Raw genomic sequence first — 11322 nt, forward strand, 5'->3', positions numbered from 1 at the left:
TCGGCTTCAGTTAGCAGCAGTAGCCACGGAATCGCTCGATCGGGTTCAGTTAACAGCCATCGATCGATCGCTCAGGTTCAGTAACGTGTAGCCTGCAGTGCAATCGCTCGGGTTCAGTTAGAGCCCAACGCCTCGCTCGGGTTCAGTTAGAGCCAACGCCTCGCACACACGCACGTACGTGTACGAGAGAAACGCGCATCGCTCCGCCCCCGACCTCCCACCGTAACCAGGAACTCTCCAAAATTTTCCTCCCCCTCGCTTCTACCACGGTTTTTTCCGTCATGGACGGCCCAAAGAATGTCATGCAGCTGCGCCTCCGGCCCGCCCAGGAAGAAAAGCCCATTTTCTGTCATGATTTTTTGTCATAGAAGTAGGAGCCCACCACATCTATGATGATACCGGGTTTTGTCACAATTATCGTCATAGAAGTGTCATATGTATGACAAAAAAAATTTCGTTCGGCCCAAAATGTCACGGATGTGTCTTTTTTGTAGTGCATGGCAATATGGGAGGCATGATATAGCAAGTGGTAGGTATCGCGGCATAGCAATAGAGCGAGCAACTAGCAAGCAAAGATAGAAGTGATTTCGAGGGTATGGTCATCTTGCTTGAGGTCCCGCAAGGAAGAAGAACGAGTCCATGAATAAGACAAACGGACGTAGTCGAACGGATCCTCCCAAATGCGATGTTATCGGAACTAACTCGAAGAAGCAACACCGGAAAGAAGCAAACAACATTGTAAACAACCATCACATAAACATGGCATGATGCACAACCATGTATGATGCATGTCCGGTTTAAAGAGGCATGCCATGGCAATATGCACAAACAATCCTACAAATTAAGTGGAGCTCAATATGCAATGAGTTGCATATTGAAGAAAATAACACATTCAAACATTTAGTTCACTCTCGTTTATGTACCCAACAATATTAAATGTTATTAACATGGCAAGAGGTGAAGCATATGAAAAGTACCTATCTAGACAAGTTTAAATGAGGCCGGAACAACAAACAACAAGACCGGAAAAATTGTCATATGCAAATATTAGATTTGGTATTGTTCTGACCTAAAGCATATTTTAGAGTTGTTAAACATGCAAAGTAAGTACACCATGTTAAACTAGGCATTTTTCTACCCCATTTACATATAAAGTTTATTAAATTTGGAGCTACGGTTAATTAGTTATGAATTAAAGCATTTTAACATGGCATTAGAGAAAATTTAAACAAACAATATTTTAAACATGGATGAAATTTGAAAATTATTAAACTAGATAAAATTCGAGGCATTTTACATATATAATGTTTTTACATGTGATGCATGGTTGGTGAGTTAGGATATGCATGAAACTTAGGGGGTTTTCTGAAAAAAACAGGCAGACTCAGGATAAATACAGAAATTCCCAGAGCCTAAAAAAACTATACAGGCCGGAACAACAGGCTGGCCAACAGGAGAAAAAAACAAAAAGGTGGGGCGCTGGGGTGTGGCCTCACATTGGGCCAGCGAGGCCTAGCTGGGCCAAAGCGGGGAAAAGCAGCAGCGGCCTGGAGGCCAGTCCACGAGCGAGGCAAGAGGCGCTGACGAGGCTCGCGGTCAACAGGAGCGGGGAGGCGCTGCGAGCGAATCCTCCTGCTCGAAGCAGAAGCAGGGGAGGTCGGGGACGGCGCAAAACCGGCAAGGGGAGCGGATCCGGGCGTCTAGCGCTTGGGGCGGCATCGCATGGGAGAGGACAAGACAACAGGTGGCGGCTTGATCCCCTGTCCATGAAAATACAAAAGGGAGAGAGAGCTGAGCGACATGAGAGGGAGAGCTTCGGCAAGGAAAAGGAAAGGGAAGGGACCAGAGGCCTGGCGGCGCTGCTGGTGGAGCTCTCCGGCGGGAGGACGGTGAAGGAAGTACATGGTGGGCGTTGGAGAGCTACAGAAGGGCCGGCCTTGGAACACTGGTGCTCGGGGCGACGCAGTCAATCGGCATGGGCGCTTCTCGTCCTCCTCTGGAGCAGGGACGAGGCGGTGGCTTCATGCGCGAGGATCCCTGGCCTCTGATTGGACTTGGGCAGGCGACGGGGCCGGTCTCCAGTGAAGCAGAGGTGTAGGAACGAGGAGAAGAAGAGGGCATGGCGGAGGACATTTGCCTGAGCTTCGGCTCGGTTGCCGGACCACAGAAGGAAGGAGGAGGCGCTCGGGCGCTGTTGCTGGAGATCGAGCTTGCTCGATCTGGAAGCGGTGGGTAGGAACTGCGGGAATGGGTGGATCGAGGGAGAGGAGGCTGGTTGGTTTGGTGGCGAAATCGAGCAGGGGAAGGAGGCGCGGGTTGGCTCGGGATGGATCTCGATGAAGATGCGGTGGCGGCAGGGTAAGGGACAAATGTCCTAGATTTTAGGGTTTGGGTCTAAAGATGGGCTATGGGACTATATATATACAAAAGGGGGGATGATCTGGATCCTTCGATCGCGATCGGGCGGTCCGGAATAAATGGGCTAGGGAGTCCAAAAAGAAAAACGGAGATGTTTTGTAGATGTTTGGGGATGATCTAAGTCCAACAGTGACAGCTACCGAGGTCGGGTTCGGGGGAGTTTTCGGACGCGCGCGCGAAGAGGGCCGCGGGCTGACGAGAGAGGTTAGATTGGGCCTGGCGGTAGGTAGATGGGCTGTGCAAGTGGACCGGTGGGCTGAGAAGAGAGGAAGATGGGCAGCCCGACACCTGTTTCCAGAGACCGAAAACGTCCGACGTTTGACCGACTATATTGCCGCTATAGTTATCCATTGAGGCGTCAAACGGACTCCGAATGCGATGAAATTTGGCAGGCGACCTACTGACAACATAACAACACCGCATGGCAACTTTCGACCCATTCCAAGAACATTTTCCGGCCACTTATAAAATAATATTTTGGACGTGCCGCGGGCACGTGCAAGCGTGTCGGGGCTCAGAACGGACAACGGGGAGAACTTGGAGAACCCGGACGAATGCAAGTTTTGAAAACATGATGATGCAATGCACATGATGACATGGCAAGATGCAACACGCAAGCGACAGACAAGGCAACAACAGTGAAAAACTGGAAGACACCTGGCGCATTGGTCTCGGGGCGTCACAACACTCCACCACTATGAGAGGATCTCGTCCCGAGATCTAGGATGGCATCAGCGGGAAATGGAAGAGGAAGAGAGGAGGTAAAACTAAGTTGCTTCTTTGACAAACGAGTGAAACGAATGAACCTTGAGAGGTTGAACAAATTGAAAGAAAGAATGCAATGAAGATGAACAAAGTTGAAACACTCTGTTAGAAAAGAGGAACAAGGAACATTACTAGAACCTTGTAGGTTGAAAGACATGCGAAAAGGGTTGCAATGGGCAAGAAGTACATGCAAGCACTCCGGTAGAACGAGATGTACAAGAAACGATAAGGATCAATTACGACAACACTCCGGTTGGAAATGGAAGGTAAAGAATATGAGCTTGGCAAAATGAAAGCACTTGGATGAGAGTCCGGTTAGAAGAGGAATGATAGCCACAACACTCCGGTTAAAACAAGACAGAGAAGGAAAAAGAATGATATAATTTGGACAACACTTCGACTATAAATGGAAGGAATCGAACATGATCTTGACAAGATGAGGATACTTGATGAAATCAACAACACACTACCTCCGGAACTATTGAAAGAATGGCACAATGGATAAGAACGATTTCAGACAGCACTCAGGTTGAGAAGGGATGCAAACCTTGATAAGATGAGAGAACTTGAATAGACGGCACGACACTCTGGTTGAATGGATAAGCACGAAAGGAACACAATCCTCACAACTTGAGATGATGAGAGAGAAGAGCAACATGACAATGCCTCCGGAATAAAGAATAGAAGATAGATCATTGGAATGAAAGAATGGTGAAGAAAATGCCCACTTCTGACACAAATGAGTTTGGAGGGCACCCTTACAAGAACGTTATAACAAACTTGTTGGAAAACAACAACAAAACGAATAAGCTTGTAGTGGGCTTATGTAAAACGTCTCAAATTTTTTGAGGTGAAATTCTACCACTAATGAAACAGTTGCTTGGTTGAGATCATCGAAGAGATGAAAACTTGTTCCACCAAGAGGATAGAGAGCAAGCTTGGGTCATTGAGAAGCACCACAACAGCAACATTCATTAGGGAAGGCTTTAGGTGAAATCTTTGCCAAGATAACTCCAACGAAGAGATTGAAGGATTTAAAGTATATCATTCTTGACGACATGTGAATCATGAAACATGAAGGAAAATTATCAAGAACGACATAACACCACCTGAAAAGATAGGTGAGAAAGAATTGCACTTCGGAATGCAAGATGAACAATGCTTGAGCTCCTTTGAAAAGAATCTCGATGAACACTTCGAGAAGGAATTAAATCCTTGATGAACCACCATGTAGAGCCTCCATGAAGAACTCCGGTAATAAAAGAATGACCAAAAAGAAGTGAAGGATGAAAAGAACAAGGTTGAAGCTTTGCAATGATTTAGATGGATCTTCGCGATGATATAATAGAGAGAGCTTGGAACTCCAGGAAAAGAAAAGGTAAAACACTAGAAACCAAGAATTGATATCATGAATGAGCTCCAGAAGAAAAGAATAGAATCACCTCAAAGAAAACAAGAATAAGATTTACTGTATGTTTATCCTTCATCAACTTAACTTGATGACAAGCAACGGATTTGGCATACTACTTATTCTTCTTGAAAAGATTGAAAAGATATAGCCAAACTTGAGGAAGGTCTTCAACGAACCACCGGTAGGATTTGGAAAGAACGAATGAATTGATATGATAACGAAGGAAGAGAAATCTTTAATGAACCACCGTAAGAATTGAAAATGAATGAAGAAAAGATAAAGAAACACCGGGAAGAATTAGAGAATGAATGAAAATACTTGAGGGAATTTAGATACAACATAAAGAAGAGATCTTGAACTGATTAACGAATACTTGGGTGAAGCACGAGTAAGATTTTGAGAACGAGAGTTGAAAGTTGGAATGAATAAATCTTCTGAAATGGTGTCCTCCGGAGAATCAAACTGAAAAGACTCCTGAATTGCTCCGGATGGTTGAAAAGAATTCTCACAATCGAAACCAATTATGAGACGATGGCACGAAGCTAGAATCACGAATCTTGAAGACAATGGAGCAAGATTTAAGAGAAACTCTTCTTTGGTCTTCACAAACCCAAGAATGACGACGAGAAACACCACCATGAATTGTTGAGATACTCCGGGATGAAAATTAGAAAAGTTGAACCAACAATGAAAAGAACTTGAAAGATCTTGATGATAATCCATTCTTACGTCAAACTTTGAAATGAATTAGAGAATAACTCCAGGAAAAGAGAAAAAGAGTCAGGTAAGATCCTGGGAAAATACCTGTGGGTTAGGGCCCACTCAAAAGATACATCGTTGAAATGCTTTAAAGGGGAGGTTGCACTGGTTGAATTAAATGACTTGAATGAGATAACAACCTTGAGATAGCTTAAGCGAATTAGCAATGGAAACACGAATTTTCTAAGAGATCTTCAGCACTCCGGAACAAAAGAATAGCGAGAAGTGGATGATTAAGAGGTGCACCGGCATGAGAAAGCATTTGACACAAGGAAAAGGAATATGATCAACACTGAAATCTTGAATTGAATCCACCGGAGAAGTAAGGAGAATGAAGAATGATAAACTCGAAGCTCCCTTAGAATCTTCATGAGAATCACCAGATACGAATATTGAAAGAAAGGAATGAAGAGACTTCACATGAATAAAATGGATACTTGATTCAGAAATCTGAGTCCTTGAAGACAAAGGGGTGGGTGGGTAGGAAAACAAAGGCAACTTGGGGACAGATGAAAGGAACAACATTGGGAAAACCAAGAGGTGATCTTGGGGATGTTGAAATTATCAGATCCACTTGAAGAGAAACACGCCGGTTGGAAAGAATTGACATGACAACCTCGACGATCAAGAAGGATTAGTATCCACATAGGAATATGAGAACACCGCTTATGAGAGGTATGGAATCAAGATTTGACTTCGAAGCAACTCGAATACCACAAACCAAAACAAAACAAAGGATTGGCTTATAGGATAAGCCGGAACAAACATATGATAGATCCCATATCGTATCATGTGTCTGTTGAAAAGTTATCCTATGAGACACTTGAATTCCCACTTATAAACTCCCGAAACTTTCTGGTTATGCAATCAGGTGTTGGGGATACAGGGGAAGCACAATATCTCACCCAAAACTAGCAATTCCTACAGCCAGTTGTATCCATCCTTCAACACATAACCAAGAAACCTTCGGAAATCATTTACCTCAACCTTCGAAAAGCATCCATTATATGAGTTATGGCAATACTCCCGAACTCCCGCCCAGTACTGGGTGGCGTCGAGGTTATCTCACCAACAACTGCATAAAAGAGATTTTCGATGTCGGCGAACTCAGGTATTCCAGAACTGCAACGATAAAATTGTGACGACAACACCTCGGAGCTCAACTCCCCGGGACACTGCCACAACCCCTAAATGTCAGGAGGCACCAACAACAATGTTCTCGTCAAAAAACCATCGGAACGATTCCGAGATACCCGCGTGATCCTAAAAAAAATTCGTGAAATTTGAGGAGAGAAGAGTCAAAACTTCTACGTCAGGAGGCCTCACCAGAGCGATGAAGGGACTGAGGAGTAAAAAGATTCGCGCTCTTCGATATATATAATCCTAAGACTCAAAACATTTTGTTCTAGACTCAACAATGTCAGTGATTCAATCAAGCAGGGGGCTCCTAAGTCGGGGATGGCTCTGATTACCAACTTGTAACACCCACGATGCGGCTATATCTCCCACATGTTGGGGCACGACTTAGAGGCATAGCCGCATGGTAGGTTTGTCGCAAGAGGGGTAATCTTCACACAATCCCATGTATTGAATAAGAATGGGATAAAAAGTTGGCTTACGATCGCCACTTCTCAGAATACATGAATAATCCATACATCATCCAAAATACAATCAAGGTCAGACTACGGAACCAAAATAAAAGAAGACAACCCCAAATGCTAGTTCCCCGATCGTCCCAACTAGGCTCCACTACCGATCAACCGGAAAAGACATAAAACATCGATCAAGATCTTCATCGAACGGCCACTTGAGCTTGGTTGCGTCACCTGCACTGGTATCATCGGCACCTACAACTGTTTGGAAGTATCTGTGAGCCACGAGGACTCAGCAATCTCACACCCGCGAGATCAAGACTATTTAAGCTTATGGGTAGGAAAGGGTAGTGAGGTGGAGCTACAGCAAGCAGTAAGCATATATGGTCGCTAACATACGCAAATAAGAGCAAGAAGAGAAGCAATGCAACGGTCGTGAACTAGAAGTGATCAAGAAGTGATCCTGAGTCTACTTATGTTCAAGCATGACACAAGAACCATGTTCACTTCCCGGACTCCGCCGGAAAGAGACCATCACAGCTACACACGCGGTTGATGCATTTTAATCAAGTTAAGTTTCAAGTTCTCTACAACCAGATATTAACAAATTCCCATATGCCCATAACCGCGGGCACGACTTTCGAAAATTCAAACCCTGCAGGGGTGTCCCAACTTAGCCCATCACAAGCTCTCACGGTCAACGAAGGATATTCCTTCTCCCAGGAAGACCCGATCAGACTCGGAATATCGGTTACAAGACATTTCGACAATGCTAAAACAAGACCAGCAAGACCGCCCGATGTGCCGACATCCTTATAGGAACTGCAAATATCTCGTTCTTAGGGCAACACCGGATGAGTGCTCCGTACAACTAAAACCAGCCCTCAAGTTTCCCCGAGGTGGCGTGTAACGCCCTTGATGCGGCTATATCTCCTACGTGTCTAAGCACGACTTAGAGGCATAACCGCATTGAAAGCAATGTCGCAAGTAAGGTAATCTTCACAACATCCCATGTAATACATAATAAGGGGAAAGGTACATAGTTAGCTTACACTCGCCACGTCAAACAAAGTACATAAATAGCATTACATCATCCAATTACTCATGGTCCGACTACGGTACCAAAATAAAAGATCAACCCAACATGCGACACGGTCCCGATCGCCCCAAATGGGCACCACTACTGATCATCAGGGAAAGACACATAGTAACGGCGTGAGTCTTCGTCGAACTCCCACTTGATCTCAAGCGCATAGGATTCATCGGGCCCTGCATCTGGTTTGGAAGTAATCTGTCAGCCACGAGGACTCAGCAATCTCACACCCTCGCGATCAAGACTATTTAAGCTTATAGGTAAGGCAAGGTAATATGTGGAGCTGCAGCAAGTGACTAGCATATATGGGGGCTAACCTGTTCGCAAGAGAGCAAGAAGAGAAGGAAATGCACGAACGAATAACTATAGAACACCCACCGGCAAACATTACGCCAACACCGTGTTCACTTCCCGGACTCCGCCAAGAAGAGACCATCACGGTAACACACTCAGTTGATTCATTTTAATTAAGTTAAAGTTCAAGTTATCTACAACCGGATATTAACAAATTCCCATCTGCCCATAACCGCGGGCACGGCTTTCGAAAGTTCAAATCCCTGCAGGGGAGTCCCAACTTAGCCCATGACAAGCTCTCACGATCAACGAAGGATATACCTTCTCCCGAGACATTCCGATCAGACTCGGTATCCTGGTTCTACAAGACAACTTCGACAAGTTAAAACAAATCCAGCAACACCGCCCGAATGTGCCGACAAATCCCGATAGGATCTGCACATATCTCATTCTCAGGGCACACTCAGATTGTCTAAACTTCCGGTAGGCCAGCCCAGAGTTGCCCCTGGTGGCCACCGGCGGCTGACGAGGTGGACCAACACTCAGAAGAGCACTGGCCCGTGGGGGTTTAAATAAGATGACCCTTGGGCTCCGGAAACCCAAGGGAAAAAATACTAGGTGGCAAATGGTAAAACCAAGGTTGGGCATTGCTGGAAGAGTTTTATTCAAGGTGAACTGTCAAGGGGTTCCCATTATTACCCAACCGTGTAAGGAACGCAAAATCCGGGAACATAACACTGATATGACGGAAACTAGGGCGGCAAGAGTGGAACTAAACACTAGGCAAAAGGCCGAGCCTTCCACCCTTTACCAACTATATAGATGCATTAAGATAACAAGATAATATAATGATAACCCAACAAGAAAAATAATGTTTCAACAAGGAACGATCTCCAATCTTCACCTGCAACTAGCAACGCTATAAGAGGGGCTGAGCAAAGCGGTAACATAGCCAATCAACGGTTTGCTAGGACATGGCGGGTTAGAGGTTTGACATGGCAATTTGGGAGGCATGATAATAAAGTGGTAGGCATCGTAGCATAGGCATGGCAAAAGAGCGAGCATCTAGCAAAGCAAAGATAGAAGTGATTTCGAGGGTATGATCATCTTGCCTGCAAAGTTGTCAGAGTTGACTGGATCCTCAAAAGAAAACTCAACGGGCTACTCATAAGCGAACTCGTCTCCCGGCTCTACCCAAACAAGACAAACAAGCAAAAGGAACACAATCAACCACGTGCAAAGCCCAAACAACATGATGCAAACATGGTATGCTATGCGGGATGCGATATGTGATGCATAAGCAAGATTTGACAAGGAATGATTGAACCTGGCCTCAACATGGAAATCCAAGTGTGCCACTGGAAAGGTGAGGTGATTTTGGTTGAAATTGATATAAAGAACATCGGAATCGGAGGCACGGTTTGGAAATGGCAAGCAAAACAAATATGGCACCGGTCTGCGATAAACAGCAAGTAGCCATCTAAATGCCACAAGTTAATTATGCTACAACACTCAAACATGGCAAAACAATACATGGCAGGGATCCACTCATAAATCTTAACAAAAGATGAACACTGAGCTACGGCCAATTCATCCATTAACAGGTTCAAACAAGCATGGTAAAAGAGCAATTGGTAAACAGGTTTCAGACTTAGTGAAATTAACACAAGCCTGGAATTTCAGATCAGGTAGCACACTTTGGAGCACGAAAACTATATGCTACAGGAAATTAACATGGCAAAGTAAAGCATGGAATGGAGCTACTCAAAGAGCTTAACAAAAGTCCCTTAGTGACCTCGAGCCAAAAGGGGTTAGAAAATACAATTGCAAGCATGTGAACATGGCAAAAACATAATCAGATCTCAGACTTGGTGAAAAACTGGAGCATGCAAATATGATAGCAAGTAGGCATGTTTATGAGCTCGATGCACTCGCTACAGAGCAAGGCATGACAATATAAGCATACACCCAACAAGAGTACACATTGTATAAGCTAGACATGGAAAGAACAACAACATAGCATGCACGGATCAACAACAACATCCTCGGCAAAATTGCTAACAAGTAGACAATCTGCCCAGTTTCACGAAATAGCAAAAGTAGAGCTCGATTGACTCAAGCTAGGGTGCTCCATAATTTCAAACAAAGACATGGATGGATATAGCACTACAAGATTAACAAATCATCCTTACTGATCATCCTCAAAAGAGGCACGTATCACTAGGAAACAACATGAACATATGGCATATTGATAAAAACAGATCAAGGACGTAGTGGAATTGCAAAGTCCCTGAAATCAGCATTAACGAATGCACTACTTGGCAAACTTGTGCTAGTCACCACACATATCACAAAAATACATGGATAGCACCTCTAGAAAGATGGCAAAGCATATAACAAAACACATGTAGAGCTCAGGGGCATATCATGCACACAATAATCATGGCAAAAATGACAAATAGCTATTTGGTGCAGCAGATCTGAGAATTAACTCAAATAGCACTCTTCCAACAGCAGTTCGGTCATCAAGATGAGCTCAAATGAAAATGATGCAATGATATGAAATGATGTACTCTCTGAGACGAACATTATAATATGCTACACGCCCAAAACAGATCTACGGATGCAAAGTTACGGCACGATGAACAGTGCAAAATAATTAGGGTTTCGGGAGAAAGTCAACCCTCGGGATTTAGACCTCAGACCCAGATCGGGATCTCGCCGGAGTTACTGTAGCGCACAGAGCTCGGAGTTCGCCGGAGGGTCGCCGGAGGTCGGAGAAGAGGGCCGGCGAGGTCAGGGCGCTGGATCCCGCCGGATCCGAGCCGGAGAGGGCGGCGGGGAGGTGCGGCTGCAGCGGAGGAGGAGGAGTAAGGTGGCGAGGCGCGGATGGCGGTGATGGCCGCGGCGGCCGGAGCGGGCGGAGGTCGGCGGCGGTGCGGTGGCTCGGGCGCCGGAGCTGGGGAAGAGGGGCGGCGCGGCGCGAGGAG

The sequence above is a fragment of the Triticum aestivum genome, chromosome 6A (assembly GCF_018294505.1).
Source record: "Triticum aestivum cultivar Chinese Spring chromosome 6A, IWGSC CS RefSeq v2.1, whole genome shotgun sequence".
NCBI lineage: Eukaryota > Viridiplantae > Streptophyta > Magnoliopsida > Poales > Poaceae > Triticum > Triticum aestivum.